At 39.1% G+C, this 21523-nt stretch overlaps 1 protein-coding gene and 1 non-coding gene across 4 annotated transcripts in view; both read right to left on the bottom strand.

Annotated features, from left to right (window-relative positions):
* Epb41l4a (erythrocyte membrane protein band 4.1 like 4A) overlaps window positions 1–21523 on the bottom strand; it is a 773501-nt gene that overhangs the window by 292288 nt on the left and 459690 nt on the right. The gene's annotated exons all lie outside the window — the stretch shown is intronic.
* Window positions 3042–3152, bottom strand: LOC150064099 (U6 spliceosomal RNA). The gene has a single exon (XR_016535366.1). It is a non-coding gene; the product is annotated as a U6 spliceosomal RNA (small nuclear RNA).

The raw sequence follows: 21523 nt of genomic DNA, 5'->3' as shown, positions 1-21523 counted from the left end.
AGCTCAAAAAATTGAATCACTCCAAAACTAATCCCCAAAGTAACAACCATCCCATTAAAAAATGGGCCAAAGACTTAAAGAGAGTCTTCTCTGAAGAAGAAACAAAAATGGCCTATAGACACATGAAGAAATGCTCAACATCTCTGGTCATAAAAGAAATGCAAATCGAAACAACTCTAAGATTCCACCTCACTCCAGCTAGAATGGCCAGGATCAGGAAAGCGAATAACAGCAGATGCTGGAGGGGATGTGGCCAAGAGGGATCCCTACTACACTATTGGTGGGAGTGCAAACTCGTTCAACCACTATGGAAAGCAATATGGCCGTGCCTCAAAAGGATAAACATAGAGCTCGCCTATGACCCAGCAATTCCACTACTTGGCATTTACCCAACCATCCTGAAACTAGGGCATACTACATCCACTACCACAACAATGTTCATTGCAGCATTATTCACCATAGCAAAAATATGGAACCAACCTAGATGTCCCTCAGTTGATGAGTGGATCAACAAGTTGTGGTATTTGTACACAATGGAATTCTATGCTGCTGTCAGAAAAAATGACATTGCCCCATTTGTTAGGAAATGGAAAGACTTAGAAAAAATCATATTAAGTGAAGTAAGCCAGACTCAAAGGAACTTAGGCTCAATGGTTCCCTTCATTTGTCATAATCAGTAGAAACCTTGGGCTCTACTAGCAGAGATCTGCAATAGAGCAAAACCTTGATACATAAGGCCATATAGTATGAAGCTAATTGAAAAGACCTCCAGGATATTGAATCAAAAGCCATACAATGAATGATTGTTGTCCTTAATGTACTATGTTATCTCTCATCTCTTACTGTCCCTTGGTTATCTCATATTGTTACAGTATCTCACTTTGTTATCTGATATATTGGATTTATTTGTATTTGGATATTTGAAATCTGATAGGGAAGGGGGGAAAAGCAAGACGGGTGGGGGGTGTGGGGGGGGGAGGGAAACGGGGACCAAGACATGTGAAAGGCTATCAATGTATGTGAATTAATGCACCTTCTATCTGGCAAATATCATGTAACCCTTTTATTAATTACAATAAAAAATATTAAAAAAAGAAACTAAAAAAAATACAAAGAACAACAACAAAAAAGGGTATTCTTCAGTTTTTTTGTGTGTGGGGGGGGCAGGATAGGAAACTTGTGTCTCCACTAAATTCAGGATCCAAACACTTCACAAAGTCTTTTTCTCTTGTGATTTGGCTTTGCAGTTTTTCCGATCAGATTGCTTGACTGGTAAAACAAAGCTGAAAGATCCTTAGGCGGCTTTGTTACCAGGTCTGTGGCCTGCATAGGGGATGGACTTCAGCAGCGCTGGGGCAGGATTTCTAGCTAAGGAATCTCTGGGAAATCCTTTGCCAGTTAGAAAGATAGCGTTTCCAGCATCACCTCTCAAGCTCCAATTGCTTTGGCCGGGTCTTTGCCAGCAGTCAAGATGGTGCTGCTCTCAGCTGGTGGGGGAGGGGATACCCTCCCAATGCCATTCCGTGGGCAGAAGTGGAAACTTCTCCTCAGAGGTACTTACAAATTGCTAGATTCTCCGGTTCCATTAAGCTGGCAGGTCCGTGCACGGCCAGGTGTTGGCTCTGGGCTCATGCAGGCTCTGTGTGGCTCTGTCTGCAGCCGGCAGGTCTGTGCCACTGAGAAGCACTGTCTGTTCCAATTGAAAAGAGAAGCTTTGTCTCCGAGGCTAGTGCCGCTCTAGGCTGTCTTCTTGCGTCGTTTTTTTGCCTTTCTTCTCTCTGACTGAGATCACCGTGTCACTAAAGCTTACTTAGGATCGATTTGAAGTATGAATTTTTCCCCTATGTTGCCAGAACTGGTACCTTGGCTGGAGATCAGAAAGACTCACACTGAACTGCCGCCATCTTCCGCTGATCTCCCCCAATTTAGGTTTTATTCACTACTTTGTGTGCACACTCTCGTGCACACGTGTTTGTGTGTGTGTGTGTGTGTGTGTGTGTGTGTGTGTGTGTGTGTGTGCATGCGCCTTGGACTGTCCTTGATTGAGCTTTTGTGATCAAGACAAGTGTTCTATCACTTGGGCTGCAGATCCACTTCAAGCATTTTGGTGGTTAACTGGAGATAAGACTTGTGCCCAGGTTGATTTTGAACCATGATCCTCACACCTTAGCTTCCTGTATAGCTAGGATTACAGACATGAACCACCATCACCTGGCATCATCATTACTTTTGCTAAAGACCTATATTTACTACTAAAATATCTCAAGCAAATCTATTCATGTGACAAAAAGAAAATATTTGAATCCATTTGCATATAGAAAACTTTCAAATGAAGTATAATTCATATCTTTAATAGGAAAAATATTACAATAAAAAAATGAAGTCAGGCACTGATGGCTTATCTATGTAATCCTAGCTACTCAACAGGCTGGGATCTGAGGATTGAGGTTCAAAGCCAGCCTGGGCAGGAAAGCCTTTGAGATTTGTGTCTCTGATAAAACTAATCAGAAAAGGCTGTAAATAACACTTTGGCTCCAGTGGTAGGGTATTAGCCTTGTGATAATGCTCTGGAACAGCTAAAATAACTGGTAAAATGGCTTGAAAATAGTAGAAATTTAGTATTCACTGGATGATTAATGCAAAGATTTCAACAATGCACCTACCCATATTTTTTAGAAGCTAAGATATTCATTGTTAATAGAACAGGTTCTTTTACTCTATAGTCCACAATGATTCCTTGAAAAAAATACATTATCATAAAGTAAATCTCAGGTACATAATTGCTCCCAAATTAAATTACTATTAATTTTAAACATAAGAATTATTACTTTTTTGATTGATAGTAAAGGGTCTGTATTTTATTGTATTTTATTGTTGGGGTAATGTATTGTTGGAGTTATAATTACCATGAAGTAGTGGGTACCTTACTTCTCAAATATTGATACCACTTCTCATGTTTTTATCCCCCTTTTCCTCCCCCCACCCTCTCCCAATCATCTTTGTTTTTCCCCCATTCCCTTCCCTATTTCAAATAAACAAATAAAAACATGGATCACCCTTACAAATTTGTGTGTCATCATCCTTGTGCAGGGCCCATGCTAATCTTCTATCATTCCAGTTTTAGTATATGTGCTGTTGAAGAGAACGAGCACAAGGGTCTGCTTTTTTTTTTCTGCCTTTTTTTGTTTGTTTGGCTTTTTGTTTGTTTGTTTGTGCCTCATGGGGCTTGAACTCTGGGCCTGGGTGTTGTCCCTGAGCACTTCAGCTCCAGGATACCACCCAACCCCTTGAACCTCAGCCCCACTTCCGGTTTTCTGGTAGTTAATTGGAGATAAGTCTCACGTTCTTTACTGCCTGGGCTGGCTTTGAAACTCCATCCTCAGATCTCAGCCTCCTGATTAGCTAGGATTACAGGCATGAGCCGGCAAGGGTCTGGGTTTTTAAATATATGTTTTGCTTTTGTTTACAGACCATGTCTAACCTTGTAGCCTTGACTAATTTCAAACTGGCAGGCCCCTCCCACCCCCAGTGGGAACATGTCACTTCTGCTCAAGTTCTAATTTAAAAATGTGAAGGCCCAACTTGCTTGGATTTGTAATGATATTTATAGGAATGATATTGACAGGAATATTTACAGGTCCTTAATATATGATGAACAGGAAACACTTAGAACATTTAAAATTATTTTTCAGCAGAAAATTATGAGGTACCTATTTCAAATACTATATGTGTTCCAAATATCTAAACTCATTTGTATTTATTCTATAAAAGAAAAAAAGGGTCAATTTCTAATTTCACAGAACATTAGTGTGTAGTTTCAAGGTATTGATTTTGCCTCTCATAGAGCTATTTCATTCTGTTAGAAAATTACAGCTTAGAGGTTATTAGAAACATAGCAAACTATTACATGCGCACAATGGCAATTTTTTTACTGAGCTTTCTTAATTTCTTTCCCTCAATATTTTTCCTTGCTTTTGTGTGTTGAGGTAGACATGCATTTTACAAAGAATACATGATTAAAAATTTGTTAATTGGATCAGAAGAATATTCACAATCACTACTCAGGCCATTAGTATATTTTGAATGTTATTTAATTATACAATCTAGGAACAGAAATAAATTAAACTAGAACATTCCAAACTATGTTCATGAATTTATCCTCTGTGCAATTTCATAGTATTACTCAAATTTGATCCTATATCATAAAAGTCTTCAACAGTTTACCACAGTTAGCAAGTATTGGTGTTTTTAAGTTTTTTTTTTATTTCAACTAAAAACAAAAGATGAAAACTAACTTAATTTTAGATGTGGGAAAAACGATGCAAAAACAAGTTTGTTTGTTACTTTTAGGCCAAGTAGGAAGAAGAATGAGCAGCAAGTAGGGAAACTCAATTATTCTTGATTGACTTAATCTGGACAACCCAAAAGAAGCTAAAACATCAGATGAAGTCATTCAGTAACAAGAATATTTAAAAATAATATACATTTTTTAAAAATTTCTTACTCTGAAAATAAAGAATTCGTTGGGTGCTAATGGCTCATGCTGGGAATCCTAGCTACTCAGGAGCCTGAGATCTGAGTATCAAGGTTCAAAGCCAAACCAGGCACTAAAGACTGTGAGACTTTATCAGTAGAAAACAGGAAGTAGGGCTGTGGCTCCAGGGGTAGCGCCTTGAGCTGAAGAGGTAAGGGAGAGCTTCGAGGTCAAGAGTTCAAGCCCTATGACCAACCAAAAAAACAAAAGAAAGGAATTAGCTGGTGACTCATGCCTATAATCCTAGCTACTCAGGAGTCTGAGATCTAAAGATCATGGTTCAAAACCAGCTGTGGCATGGAAGTCCATGAGACCCCTATCCCCAATTAACCACCAGAAAAACAGAAGTGGTGCTGTGGCTCAGGGAGTAAGGTGATAGCCTTGAGCTGAAGAGCTCAGTGACAGCACCCAGGCCCAGAGTTCAAACCACACCACTGACCAAAAAAAAAAAAATCAAAAAAGAAAGAAAAGAAAAAAAAAGAAGGAATTATGTAATAACATAGAATTCTCACATGCATCAGTATTTTAAACTTCTGAGTACTCCTTCTCAAAACATGGGTTGGCTTTCTGATGTATCTTAAATATGACTAGTAGAAGAGATGGATGCAGAACACTAACAACATGTGTGTGCCTGCTTTAGGGAAGAATACTATGCTCTGTCTTGTCACAAAAATGACAATGCTTATTTACCATAGCAAAGATATGGAACCAACCCAGATGTCCCTCAGTTATTGATTGAATCAACAAGATGTGGTATTTATACACAATGGAAATCTATAATGCCGTCAGAAAGAACAGCATCACCCCATTTGTAAGGAAATTGAAAGACTTAGAAAAAAAATCATATTAAGTGAAGTAAGCCAGACTCAAAGATTTCCCTCATTTGTCATAATCAGTAGAATCCTTTGGTTCTCTTAGTAGAGATTTACAATAGAGGAAAACCTAGGTACATAAGGCCATATAGTATGCCGCTAAATGAAAGGACCTCCAGGATATAGAAATAAAAGCCATATAATGAGTGATTGTTGTCCTTAATGTACTAAGTTATCTCTCATCTCTTTTGCTGTCCCTTGGTTATCTCATATTGTTACCACATTTTACCTTGTTATCTGATATATTGTATATATGCTTATTTGGTTTTTTGAAATAGGCTTGGGAAAGGGGGAAAACAAGATGAGGAGCAGGGGTGAGGGAAGGGACATGGGGACCAAGACATGAGAAAGGGTATCAATGTTTGTGAAGTAATGCACATTCTATCTGGTGAATATTAATGTAACCCTTCCATTAATTATAATAAAATTTGTATTAAAAAAAGAGTAAGCAAGATGGCGCCAAAACAATAGGGACCCAGCCTAGCACTCTCCCACAAAAAAAAAAAAAAATCAAGGGATCCCACAAGCCAACTAGCTTAAGAAATCAACAACTACAAATTCAAGAAGCAATGGAGAAGTATAGAGACTGGAAGAGAATCACAGATAAAGCTTATATCTAATGGTCTCAAAGAATCAGAAATGTGAGGACCCCTCCCCAACCCCTCACCACTGGCTCCAAGGAGCACCAGGGCTGGGAAGCCCAGAACTCCAGTAAGTAGCTGAATCCAGACACAGGAACACCACACAAACTTAGCACGAACAGCACAGAGAGCAGTGGAGACCAGGGGGGAGATAAAACGACTCTCCAACACCACAAAGCAGCTCACAGCCAAATCCCAACTCGTAAGTAGTCCAGTGGGTTCCCCCAAATCCATCGGGAAAGCAGAGGTGGTGGCAAGCTACAGAACTTAACCAAGACCCCTGCCACCCTGCCCAAGAGAAACTGGCAAGTGCAGGGGGGGTTAAGGAATTCAGAATCCTGTCCCTTGCCCAACAGCCCCCTCCCCCAGACCATTGACTAGAGACTGACAGGCAGGCGGGCACTAAGACACAGCACCCAACCAAAAGAGGTGGAGGTGTCCCTGCCCCCACCTTCCCAACAGCCTCCTCTTCCAGGCCACCGAAACTGGAGACTGAGGGGGCTAAGACCCTGCCTTCCATCAGTGGGTGGGAGTGTGCCTGAGCCTGTGCGCCAGCATCTGAATGAACCAAAACTAAATGGGGCGTCCTCCTGCTGAGAGCCCCTGGCAAGCCAGCACCAGAGGGGCCACACTGAGACAGAAATACTTTCTGCCAAAAGCAGACCAGGACTTCCCTGAAGCACAGCAGGGAACTGAATCACAGACCAGCAGGGGCCTAGCTACTCTCTGAGAGACAGAAAGGCACGGTTCTGCCCTCAGAGCTCACATCCTTGGCTGGGCCCCGCCCCTGGGAACAGGGCCAGCAAACTACCCGCTGGGCTACCCTAGACTGCAACTCCACCCCACGGCCGAAACCCCCAAACTTCAGGTCCACAGCAGGACCACTGGTTGGGCCAGCTGAGAGCTATCTGTGCAGTGGCATACAGCCTTTGGGAACAGGATGACACACCTGTAAAAGCTGCAAACTCCAACCCAGTCAGCAAGGGAACTAATTTGGCTGAGAACCACAGGTATACACAGATTCCCAGAACCACCATCCCCAAACCAAGTAGAGACCGCCACCTACTGATCACAGAGCAAACCTACAAGAACAGTCTCATTTTCAATGCGGCAGAAATCGCAAGGACAAATCACAAAATATATAAATAATCAAAGTCCCAGACAAATCTCAAAAGGAAACAAGAGTAAAGGGATGAGAGAGAGGTAACCATCCAAAAAATGACACCTGAAGAGACACAAAACATGACTCTGCTCAAGGAGATGACTAAAGAGATCAAAGCAGAATTCCAAAAACACTTCCAGGAACACAAGCAGGATATCAAGAAGGAACTCCTCGATCTCAAAAGAAAAATAATGCAAATAAAAATGGAATCATTAAGCAACAGATTGACTGAGACATAGGAACACAAGATAAAACACAATAGCTGGAACAGAGAAATCAGTCAGAATTCACCAAAGAGAACTTCAGGGCCTGGCAGACACAGCCAAGAAATCTAATCTTCATATAACAGGAATCCAAGAAAGAGAGGAATTTCAAAATAAGGGAACTTATTCACCAAGATCATAGCAGAGAACTTCTTCAACCTCAAAAGGGAAAATACTCACATTATTGAAGGCTTCAGAACTCCAAGCAGGCAAGATCCTAGAAGGAACTCATCTAGACACATTATAGTAAAAACATTAGACCCGAATACTAAGGAGCTGACCTTAAATGCCACAAAAACAAAGAAAGAGCTATACTACAATGGAAAAAAATTAGAATAACTGCAGACCTCTCCACATAAACCCTAAATGCAAGAAAAGCTTGGAAAAAATGTCATTCATGCCCTGAAGACCAACAACTGCAAACCCAAAATGATATAACCAGTGAAACTAGCATTTACATTGGAGGGAGAAACAAGAATATTTAATTCCAAAGAGAAGCTATATGAATACATGCACACTAAACCAGCAATACAAAAAATATTAAATAATCAAGAACAAATTGCAGAACAGCAAGAACTCCCATCAAGAAGCTATCACCTATAAATCACTAAACACAAAGGAAGAAAAAGAGAGAGAAAGAAACTCAGAATTAAAAATAAATAATGACAAAGGACACTAACCACTTCTCCACAATTTCCCTAATGTGAATGGGCTGAACAATCCAATCAAAAGACACAGAACAGCAGAGTGGATTAAGAAAGAAGACCCACCTCACTGCCAAAGATAGAAACAAACTCCAAGTGAAAGGATGGAAAACAACTTTCCATTCCAACACACCATGCAAAAAAGCAGGAGTAGCAATCTTAATCGCTGACAAAATTAACTTCTCAGTAAAATCAATACATAAAGATAAAGATGGCCACTACATATTAGTAAAGGGGACAATTCATAACCAGAATATTAGTTATAAACATTTACTACCCCAACATGGGAGCACATAAATTCATCAGGCAAACTCTCTTAGAATTAAAGAACAAGATAGACTCAAACACAGTCATAGTGGGAGACTTCAATATGCCACTCACACCAAATGACAGGTCAACTCAACAAAAGATAAGCAAAGACACCACCAACTTAAATGACACCACAGCCCAGCTGGGCTTCACAGATATACACAGAGTCTTCCATTCAATGGCAAAACTTACATTTTTCTCAGCAGCATATGGAACACACTCCAAAAATGATTGTATAGTAGTTCATACACAAAATTTAAGCAGATACAAGAAGACAAATATAATCCCAAGCATTCTATCTGATCACAGTGGAATCAGACTAGCTTTGAACAACACAGTAAAAGGTAAAAAGAACATTCAAACACATGCAAGCTGACCAACACACTTCTCAATAATTCCGGGATTACACAACAAATCAAAGAAGAAATTCAAAACTTTATTAAATGTAATGACAATCAAGATACATCACAAAGGAACTTATGGGACACAGCAAAGGCAGTTCTAAGGAGCCCGTACTAAAAAGACGGAAGAAGAGCATGTAAATAACCTAAAGAAGAAATTGAAGCACCTAGAGGAACAAGAAAAAGTTAATTCTAAAACAACTAGAAGGACAGAAATAACATCGGAAATAACAGAGATTGAAATAAGATTCACTATACATAAAATTAATAAATTAAAAAGTTGGTTCTTTGTGTCAATAAAATTGACAGACCAATATCTGATATCCAAGAAATTCAGTCAATTATGAATAAGTACTACCAGGGCCTATATTCAAAGAAACAGGAAAATCTAGTAGAAATGGATGATTTCTTAAATAAATATAGGCTACCCACATTGAATCATGAAGAGGTAAACAAATTGAACAAACCAATTTCATACAATGAAATAGCAGAAGCAATCAGGGAAATGTCAACCAAAAAGAGCCAGATCCAGATGGTTTCACTGTGGAATTCTACAAGATTTTAAAGATGGAGTAACACCTATACTCTTGAAACTCTTCTGAGAAATAGAAGAAGAAGGAGCAATACCAAACTCATTTTTTTCAAGCTAATATTACACTCATCCCCAAACCAGGGAAAGACCCAACAAAAAAAAGACAGCTACAGACCTATCTCTCTAATGAACACAGATGCAAAACTCCTCAATAAAATAAATACTGGCCAAAAGAATCCAGAAACAAATTTTAAAAATTATACACTACAATCAAGTAGGCATCATCCCACATATGAAAGGCTGGTTTAACATTCACAAGTAAATTGTTGTAATACATCCTATCAATAGAGCTAAGGATAAGGATCATGATAATTTCTCTGGATGCAGAGTAGGCATTTGACAAAATACAATATCCATTCATGTTGATAGCACTAGAGAAAATAGGAATAAAAGGTACATTCATTAAAATAACTAAAGCTATATATGACAAACCTACAGCCAGTATTAGACTAAATTGTGAAAGACTGGAACCATTTACCTTAAAATCAGGAACTAGACAGAGATGCCTTCTCTCTCCACTTCTCTTCAATATAGTGCTGGAACCCTTAGCCGGAGCAATAAGGCAAGAGAAGGACATCAAAGGGATCCACATAGGGAAAGAAGAAATTAAACCATGCCTATTCGCAGATGACATGATCCTCTACCCGAGTGGCCCAATAAGCACCACTCACAAACTCCTTGAATTAATAAACCACTTTAGCAAAGTGGCGGGATACAAAATTAACCTGCAAAAGTCAGTAACCTTCTTGTACGCCAATAATACACAAACAGAAGACCAAATCAAGAAAATGATCCCATTTGCAATAGCCCCCAAAAGAATAAAATTCTTAGGAATTAACTTAACCAAAGATGTAAAGGAAATAATGAATAAAAACTATAAAACCCTAAGGAAAGAAATTAAAGAGAATACCAGGAAATGGAAAGACTTCCCATGCTCATGGCGAGGGAGAACCAATATAGTGGAAATGGCCATACTGCCCAAATTGATACACAAATTCAATGCAATCCCCATCAAAATCCCAAAGACATTCTTTACTGAAATAGAAGATATAATCCAAAATTTCATATGGAACAAGAAAAGATCCAGAATAACCAAAACAATTCTAGGTAAAAAGAACAATGCTGGTGGTATTATAATACCAGACTTCAAACTCTACTATACAGTCATAATAATGAAAACAGCATGGCATTGGCACAAAAATAGACCAGAAGATCAATGGAACAGAATAGAAGATCCAGAAATAAAACCACATACCTATACTCAACTTGCATTTGACAAAGGAGCTAAAGATATACAGTGGAACAAACACAGTCTATTCAAACATTGGTGCTGGCAAAACTGGGCATCCACATGCAGAAAACTAAAATTTGACCCTAGCATTTCACCACGCACAAACCTTAACTTCAAATAGATCAAAGACCTCAATGTCAGTCCACAAACCTTGAAACTGCTACATGATAGAGATGGAGAGACACTGGAACTCATAGGCACATGTAAAAACTTCCTGAACAGAATCCCAGGGTTACAACAGATTGAACAGAGACTTTGTAAATGGGACTACCTAAAAGTAAAAAGTTTCTGGAGAGATAAAAGCATAGCCACTAAAGAAGAAAGACAGTCAACCAACCAGGAAAATATATTTACCAATAGTAAATCAGACAAATGCTTAATATCCAGTATCTACAGGGAACTCAATAAACTAAGCCCCACTAAACCCAACAAACCAATCACTAAATGGGCAAGGGAACTAAAGAGAGACTTATCAAAAGAAGAGATTAAAATGGCAGCAAAACACATGAGAAAATGCTCATCATCCATGGTCATAAAGGAAATGCAAATAAAAGCAACCCTAAGATACCATCTTATGCTAATAAGAATGGCCAAGATTTTGAACTCAGACAATGACAGATGCTGGCGGGGTTGTGGAGAAAAAGGAATCCTATTGCACTGCTGGTGGGATTGTAAGCAAGTTCAACCACTCTGGAAAGCAGTGGGGAGGTTCTTAAAGAACTGAAAATAGACCTTCCCTATGATCCTGCCATATCACTCTTGGGCATCTACCCTGAACATCATAACCCAGGATATGATAAGGACACCTGCTCAGCTATGTTTATCTCTGCACTATTCACAATAGCCAGGCAATGGAAACAATCCAGATGGATACAAAAAGTGATATATATATATATATATATATATATACATATATATACACACACACAATGGAATTCTACATAGCCAACAGACAAGATAAAATAATGGCATTCACTGTGAAATGAATGAATTTAGAGCAAATCAATTTGAGTGAGACAAGTCAAGACCAAAGGAACAAAAGGCACATGGTATCCTCAATATGTGGCTATTAGATCCAAACAGAACAAGAGCGAGAACTCAATATCTGCATACCCAATGCTATGGACATGGTATTGGAAATATAAACACACTAAATAGACATAAACATTTATGACTCTATAGACACAATGATTTATTACATAGATTAATATGTATCTTTGACATACAAACCCTCAGCCTAATTTTAATTATGTTCTAAAATCTAAGTGCCAGTGATTATATATAGAGAATCCCTTCTTGAATACTTGCTTGTTAAATACGTCACTTGAAATATGATGTAAAAGTCAATGTAAATAAATTCTTTAATAAAAAAGAAAAACATGACAGTGCTTCTGTGTGGCTTAAGAAAAGGAGAGGTAAAGATTGATGACTAAACAAACGCACCGTTTAAACTGTGGAGGACTCCTAAAACCACGGCAAGAAAAAAGCCTTAGCTTTTGTAATCCATCTGAATAAATTTTGCGAATTTCAAAGGAGTCTATCAAGAAGGAACCCAGAGAAAATCTGACTTACAACAACAAAGAGAATTCAATGATTTCTTATTTACTTCTGTTACAGAATAAAGAATCTTGGACTGTGACAAAATGTGGGGTTAAATTTTCTGTATGTCTGTTTTACTCTCACAGACACAACACTACCTGAAAAGCACTCATTGATATTGTCAGTGTAAATAGAGCAGTAGAATCATGAAGATAACTTGATTCAGTGGCCACAGCAGAAACATGACTGTGTATACTAAACACCTACTATGTACCAGATTCTATGTTAGATCCTGAGGATAGAGAAGGCAGCCTTTCACACAGCCCCTAATATCTCACTCCTTATAATTCTGCTTTTGAGGGTTGACCTTCTGACTCCCTCCTAAAGAATAGCACTGGCACCAGTGATGAGATGGCATTTCCAAGACTGGATTATGAAAACCTGTGGCTTCTATTTGGATGCTCTCTCTTGTCCTGGAGATAATCAGTGGATACATAGAGAAAGCCCCTGGCCCATGTGCATTAGCTAGAAAACAGACATGTACATGCTAACACTCTCAGGACTAATATGAGAGTAAATTCTTCAGCCCAGCTTGAATGTAACCGCAGAAGAAATCTCAGCTGGGCCAGAGCCACTCAGCTGAGCCATATCCAAACCCTGGCTCCATAGAAATTGTAAGTTGAAAAATATTTGTGTTCTAAGCTGCTAAATTTGGCCACAATTTATTATTCATCAATTAAAAATAAATGCTTGCTGGTTTATAAGACATAGAAGATGCTTGCTTAAGTGGGGTTTACAGTGGAGTGGGTAAAGATAGATAATAAATACAACATGACAATATAATTTGTGTGTGTGTGTGTGTGTGTGTGTGTGTGTGTGTGTGTGTGTGAATCGTGGGGGCTTGTGAACTCTGGGCCTGGGTGCTGCCCCTGAGCTCTTCAGCTCAAGGCTACCAGCCTACCCCTGGGTCTGGGCATTGTCCCTGAGTTCTTCAGCTCAAGTCTACCAACCTACACTGGAGCCAAGCCCCACTTCTCATTTTCTAGAGGTTAATTGGAGAAAAGAGTCTTGATGGCTTTGAATCTTCATCTTCAGATCTCAGCCTCCTGAGTAGCTAGAATTAGAGGTGTGAGCCATGCCGCCCAGCTACAATATAATTTTACATATATTTTTTTTCTTTTTTGCCAGTCCTGGACTTGAACTCAGAGCCTGAACACTGTCCTTAGGCTTTTCTCAAGGCTAGCCCTCTACCACTTGAACCACAGCACCATTCCCAGCTTTTTCTTTGTATGTGATCCTAAAGAACCTAACCCAGGGTTTCATGTATGTTAGGCAAGCACTTCCAGCCCCAATTTTACATATTTTATATGCTATAAAGAAAGCAAAAATAGGGTAACAGATAGGAGAGGGGCCACATAAGAGGACAGAAAAGGAAGAAGTCTCTGCAGAGACGTGAATAAAGCAGGCCTGAGCATCCAAGACAATATATGTGGGATTGCAATACATTAAAAGCTAAGAATGAGAGTCCAATTCATCTCTTTTAATCCAAACAATAAAGAAATTTCCAAACATGTAAAACAATGCCATTCTTTTCAATAGTTTCTACCTTAAAACATATTTTTTCATTAGATGTATTATGCATATTATTTTTAAACGAAGGCATATGTATTTTCCAACTTCTGCTTTCATTTTAAGTGTAATAAATACGAATAGGTGCAATTCACACAAACAAAGTCCACTGCAACATCTTAATGTTTAAGGGTGTGAAGGGAGCCTTCGACCAAATGAGTGAGAACTGCTAGTGTAGAGAACTGTGACACATAGTATGGAATATGCATGGATTGTATTCTAAGGGAAGAAATCCATTTGGTGATTTTTAAGCAGAAAGATGAGATGTGAGGTATGTAAAAGATTACTTTGGGACTCTATAATAAGAATAGACTGGAAGAGATGGAATTAAGGCAATCTTTCATTCTTTTTCAAGTAAGTGCCTGCATATATTTTAGTATGTATGTGTGTGTAGTGATGCTTGAGATTGAATCCAGAACCTCTGATTTGGTAGACTACCACTGAGCTACATCTCCATTTCTCCTCAGAGGGTTCCATGGAGATCTAAAGAGCTCTGAAATTGATAGTTGAATTTTCACACTAGAAAAAAAAATCCTATGTGTTAGTAACACATCTTTCTATTATGTTACAGAAGCTTTCCTACTATTATGTGAACTTTAAAGGATAGGATTAAACTAATCCTGAGAACTTAATATGTAATACTGAATGCTCTTTTCACTTACTTTTAGGCTACAGTAATTCATCTCATGTCTGGAGACTGCCCTATGTGAATCCATCAACACCATATAATTTTTAAGTAATATAATACTTTGGTGACATTTTTCTAGAAGTCAAAATAAGCAGGGCTATCTGTTGTTTGCATTCAGTTTTGCTTTTGCCATTATGAGTCACACATTTCTATAAAATGGCAAAAACAGAATGTGACCTGCCATGTAAACAGCACCTTCGAGATAGAAGGCTATCTCTAACAGCGGTATACCATAAATGTAGAAAATACACATATCAAACAAACCAACAAAAAAAACCTCTAATTTCATTACACTGTTGGATGTAATATGGTAGGGTTTTTTTTTCTTTACTCATATCCACCTACAGAGATAACAGTCTCAGTAAAAACTGAATTACCATGGATGTTTAAATATCCTTATTAAATTTTTCTACCTACTCACATAAATACTAAAGGCTCTTGCTGACTAAAAATGTTTGCTTAACTTTTATGCCTCAGGCACTTCATAAAATATAACTAAAATGCTAGGAAAGATAAAAGTTATGTCTCTTTTTGAATTATACAAATATCTAAGGGTGGGGAGCAAGGCCTAATGGTAAAGTGCTTACCTAGCATGCATGAACTTCTGGGTTCAATTCTTCAGTACCACACACACAGAAAAGGCCAGAAGTGGGGCTGTGGCTGAAGTTATTAGCTTTGAGAAAGCTCAAAGACAGTGCCGAAGCCCTGGCCAAAAAAAAAAAAAAAATCCTGAGATCTTATCCACACAATGAGATACATGCTTACCTACTGTATCTTAAATAAAATGCCAGGCCTTTTATCCCCCAGTCTTGGACTGGGCTTGAACTCTGGACTTGGGCATTTTTGCTACACTTCTTTTTCTTTGCACTTTGCTACTTAAGCCACAGCACCACTTCCTGCTTTTTTGAGTAGTTGCTCATTGGAGGTAAGATTCTCAGACTTTCCTGCCAAGGCTGGCTTTTAACTTTGATCCTTAGATCTCAGACTCCTTCCTAGCTAGGATTACAAAAGTGAGCCACCAGCACCTGGCTTGCCATTTCTTTCTTACCAACCTTACCATTCTTAATAATTCTTCCTACTTCATATATAAACAAACCACTAAAAATGATAATGTAAAAGAAAAATACCTACATGGCATTAATAAAATGCAATGCCACTCTAGAGTTATCTTTACACACATGTGTGTAAAGTGTGAAAGTAGAACAAGGAAACATGAAGTTTGTTTTTTTTTAAAAAAGAGATTAAGGAAGGTGGAGAAGTTTGATCAAAGTATATTACATGCATACATAGAAATATCACAATGGAACTTTTATAACTAATGCATACTAACAAAAGTTAGATTAAAATGAAGTGGTACAGGGAAGTGACACAGCCGTGCGTCCTCAGTGCAATGGATCAGCAGCAACAGCAACTGAGAAACTTGTGAGACTTCCTGTTGGTCTACAATTGGATGACCGAGCTCTGCTTCCAGCACTGTGTGCCCAGCCTACACCACCGAGCCCTGGACGCTGAGCAGGAGGCCTGTCTGCACAGCTGCACCGGGAAGCTCATGCATTCCAACCACTGCCTCATGGCTGCTTACGTGCAGCTCATGCCCGTCCCGCACACTATGCGACTGCCTGGGCTGCGCCAGGCGCCAGGCCTTACCAAAGAACAGCCCAGTGCCTCACCGGCAGGCAGCCAAGTCTCCCGAGGGGAGGTGCAAGATGGATCCTCAAACTGAAGGACCCAGTGGGACCTTGGGCTTGGTTGAAGTTTGTACAGAGAGATTGAGGCCCCTGAAAGCAAGGACCGTGGTTGCTCCTTAACCTGGAGCCAATAACCCGCTCTTACACTATTTTGCTTATATTCTGGGCAGGGACCTTTGTTTTATTGGTTCCTTGGTTTGTTCTGTCATTGAGTGCATGTCAGCAGACTTCAAGCACTGACAGAAGTTGCTGTTCAGAATACAGACTGCCTATGAGGCTGTCTAACTTCAGTGGCAAAATATGCATTGCTTCCCCCCTTAGATTGTTTCATAAGAAATAATTGTACTGGATCCTGGAGGATGGCTACCCACTGGGCTTTTAGACAGCACTTTTAGGAAGTCATTGACCACAGAGACAAAACTTGTAAAGTTTCAAGAGTTGTCCAATAATTTTAGCCTTCTCTTTGGATTGTTTCTGTCTTCAGATTTCTTATTTTCATGGAATTAGAAGTAAAATCTTTAAGTGAAAAAAAAAACTGAAGTGTTACAAAGATAAGTAAAACTGTATTAAGGATTTGGTATAGGATGGCCAATCTGAGTTACCGAATATCATTTCACCCTTTATCTTGGTTTTTAACACTAAGAACAGTAGTCAGGGAAGGATTGTACTTTTAAACTTCTCTGCTAATGACCAGCTGGCTGGGTGATTATGAAATCAAATGTGGAGTAATACAAACAAACCTGATCTTAAAAGGTATAGATACCTTCTCTAAAATGAAAGCATATTTTAAAGTACTCTGTAATGAATTTTAATAGTATATATAAAATAGTTGGATTTGTAAAAATCCACCAAATGCAACATATTCAAAGTTGTATTTAAAATAAAATCACACTAGGCTTATTAATTAAATGATTTGAACCATGTTTGGGATAAGGACATCCAAAGACTCAGTTTAATTTCCTGCTTCTCTCCATGCCATATCCTTTTGTGTAATTCTCATTGACAAGTTCTGAAGATCCAACTGTTGTTCCACGGGGTAGTTATTGGGTAGGGCACAGGAAGTTTAAATGAAAAAGGTAGTAATTAGACCAGTGCAAAGCTTACATTATGTGGCAGCTGCCAGCACCATCTGATTTTTGTGTGTGGGGGGGGGGTCATGGGGCTTGAACTCTGGGCCTTCACACTGTCCCTGACCTCTTCAGCTCAAGGCTACCATCCTACCCCCTGGTCCACAATACCATTTCCTGTTTTCTAGTGATTAATTGAAGATAAGAGTCTTACTTCTTTAGTGAGCTGGCTTTGAACCTCAATCCTCAGAACTCAGTCTCCTGAGTAGCTAGGATTACAGGTGTGAACCACTACGTCTGGCCACCATTTGATTTTGATAGTTCCAAAAGGTCTCCCTAAATCCCACTCCCAGAATTTTTGTCCACAAGCTTCTAGCTCAGTGACAGTAATTCCCCCAGCTTCTATTCTGATCCAAGATAGTAGATATTTGAGCTATATTACCCTGGAGTATTACCTTGGAGCTATAGTATATGACAAGGTGTAAATGAAAGTATAATGAGCCTATACTAGCTGTGAGCCTGGTATATTTCTGAAAGACTACAAAATCCAGAATAACTAAGTTGGTAATTTCACCTGTAAAAAAGGTATGTGGGTCAAAATGAGGTAGTTTTGGGATCAATAAGCTGGGACATTGATGGATATGTACCATGGTGAGGTGGATATTCATTACTGAAGGAAGGGAGGAAAGGAAACTTCCCACTGGAGCAGAAGTCCACAGGCATGAGGAAAAGCCTAGTAAGGAGCTATCAGAAGTCCAGAAACCAAAAAGAAAACTCAGAGATTTATTTACTGAGACATCTTAAAAGTATCATGTAATGCCTAACAATTCAAAGCCAGCTTAGGTAGAAATGTCCTTCAGATGCTTATCTGTAACTAATAAGCAAAATGCAAAAAAAAAAAAAGGCTCAAGTCATTGAATCCCAGCCTTGAGTGAAAAAGGTAAAGGAGGATGCTCTTTTGCTAATTTTAAGTCACTGATGAACTTTCAAATATACAGGTAATGGATTATTATGTGAGAAGAAAATAGAACCACGAAGCATCAACCATCTGGTGGCCATTAGGGGACCAAATGATAAGTGAAAGAAGGAACAGCCTTAATCAGAAGTTTTTCTCAAGGTAGGTGAGGCCTTAAAGAGAAGTAATCTCATCTACCTCCTCTTTCTGAAGACAAGAATCATTTTGAATACAAATCTCTCCAAGAAAGGAATCAGGAGAAAGAGTACTTCCTTTCCCTCTAAAGTTGTAGATGTGTGATTCTTCTTCACAAACAAGGAATGCAGGCTGTACAAACCCTCCCTTTACTTCCACCTATCTCACTCCTATGCCTGGGATACCATTTGCTTTCTAGCAGTTTCCTTTCCACAGGATCACAGCCCCCTCTTCTATACTTGTCTTTGTGAACAGCCCTGTTTTCCTCCCTGTTCACAGCTTAACTACCAACTTGTATATATACACCAGTTTCTTCACTACTATCATTTTGGAGCTAATAGTTTTTGTTGGTTGAAGAAATGCTGTAAGCGGAACTGTCCAGTGCATTGTGGAATGTTTAGTGGCATCCCTGGGTCTCTTGAATCAGTGCCATACTCTCCTATCATCCTGATCAACAGAACTGTGTATAAACATTACCAAATGTTCCTACCATGCGAGAATACTGTTACAAATTCTCTCTCTGATTCTCTATAGACTTATATTAGATACCTTCCACCTCCATTTCCTACATAATGCCTGTCCTCTGGGGGGAAAAATATCTTTTACTCTACAAAGGAAAATCTTCAGTACCCATAGATGATAAAGCTTAATAAATATAATCTTGATTTGTTTTTTTAATGCTCACAATGTTGCCTTGTTCTCTAGAGTCTAGGAAAGTGTGAAGTGAAAGGGGGCTGCAGTTCTGCCTCCTTCCCTCCCTGCCTTACATCTGGCTTTCCTTCTCTTGTATTGGCTGTAGCCATTTAATGGTGAGTATGGTTGATGGATCTACCACTTAGTCCAGTTGGACACAGACACAAATGGCATGACCACTGGGTCTGGTAAGTTTGGAAGGACAAATCCCAGAAGACTTTGACAGACCACTTCTCTCCTCTCCCTTGCTTGCTTATTTTCCTGAGACATTCGTACAATGTGCTGAGAATGTAACATCCTGAGACAAGAGGGGACTGGTCAGAACTCTGACCTAGTCCCCTACCCCCGGTATAGATTGTCCTCTGGTGTTTCTGCTTCCTTGGTGTAAGAGTCAGAGCAGACAACTTACAGTCCCTCAGTTATGGGGCAAATGGGGCATTTGGATGGAGATTCTATCCAGCCCAGGAGCTTACTTCACTTTGGTGGGACTGGTTCACAATGAATCCTAGGCCTGTTTTCCTGGGATGCCTGTTGGTACGTAATAACTTGTTTTACATAACTATGTTCACGGGTGTTATGGCTCATTGAACTGAGACAAATTGGTATGGAATGACCACTAATGAGATTGGGTGTCTTCAGGGTGGTATGGCCATAGACTACAGTGCCCATTGAATTACTTCGCATATTTACTTCATCTCATTGTCAAATTTTAGCTACTAAAAATCACAGTGCAGTTTGTGTCATCTGTTTTTATTCTGCTTCCCCCACCCAACACAAACCATTATATATGCATCTTACAGGTTGATAGTCTACCTTTTTACTGATCTTGCATCATACTGGAAGACATTTATGATTCCATCCTTCTCTGGACTCTTGGGTGAGGAATTTCACCTCCCTTTCAAACATTCCTGTTTGTCTCATGCTCTCTCAACCCTAATCCTCCTGAAGATCTTCACACCTTGGGGTAAGTTGTTTGTCTTTCCCTTGCTTCTTCCATTTTTCTCTGCATATTTGATTTGCCTAAAATAGCTTTTTATTTGAATAGCAAGACATACAAGAAATTTTAATTGTCTAAGAACAGCTTCAGTCATTAGCTCATTTGAAAAGAAATGACAAGTATTCTCTTAATTGTCAAAAATTGCTGATGGATTTCACTAACTTTGCCTACTTTTCAAAAACCTTCCTTAGTCATTACCTACGTCTTTCTCCTCATCCTTTAAGGAAGTGGTTCTTTACCAGATTAAGTCATTTTACAAATACGGTAACACTGATTGGTAGAGGTGACTTAGGAATATATCTCTGAACTAACCAGAATGGATATTCAAAAGCCTTGCTTTGAAACTTATTGTCCTTATCTCCCGAGAAATATATTTATATAAAATTAACATGTTGATGCATGCTATATAATCTAGCTCTCAGTAGGCTAAGGTAGGAGGAACACAAAGAATCAGCCTGAGGGGTAGAAAGAAGGAAGGGAGAAGAGAAGAAAGAACACTCTCCTTGCTATTAAAAAAAATTATGCCAGTAATGGGGCTTCAAGCTCATGCTCAGCTTTTGTTACTCAAGATTGGTACTCTGCCAGTTGAGACATACTTCCACTTTTGGCTTTTTACTGGTTAATCTCTCATCTATGTCTTCCTCGGCTGATCCTCCTATCTCAGCCTCTTAGTAGCAGGGATTACGGGCATGTTTTGATCAAAATAATATTGTGCATATTTATATAAGGGTTACTGTACTGATTCTTCTATAGGTAAAGACCAAATCAACACAATTACAATATCCATCATCTTAAGTGGTTATCCTTTGTTCATAGCGAATATTTCGAAGTCTTAATTGGTTGAGATATAAAATCATTTTGACTGGCCCTACCCAAAAGAAAAAAAATATATAGTCTATCTTTTTGTTACCTTAAGGATTGTTAAAACATACTCAATCTACCCTCAGCAATGCTCTCCAAGTAGCATGTAGGTTGACATGCCTACAAATGTCTTGCCTTCAGCCCTCTGCCCTCAAGTAAGCACCAAGAGAAATAACTATTTTATTAGTCACTTTCAAGCTAATCTATTTATTCCTATCCAGTTCTCTTCTTAAACTGTACAGTCACAGGAAGGAAGGAAGGAAGGAAGGAAGGAAGGAAGGAAGGAAGGAAGGAAGGAACAAGGAAGGAAGGAAGAAAGGTAGGAAGGAAGGAAGGAAGGACCACCATAAAATATACCACCATAAGGATACCACTTGACTGAATAACAGCTAAATACACAATGCCCCCAGGCCCCCCCCCCGTGCCAATCTCTCAAGACTCT

Source organism: Megascapheus bottae, chromosome 4, assembly GCF_031878675.1.
Source record: "Megascapheus bottae isolate mThoBot1 chromosome 4, mThoBot2.hap1, whole genome shotgun sequence".
NCBI lineage: Eukaryota > Metazoa > Chordata > Mammalia > Rodentia > Geomyidae > Megascapheus > Megascapheus bottae.
The sequence above is the reverse complement of the archived record's forward strand: the minus strand, read 5'-3'. Positions and strand labels throughout refer to the sequence as shown.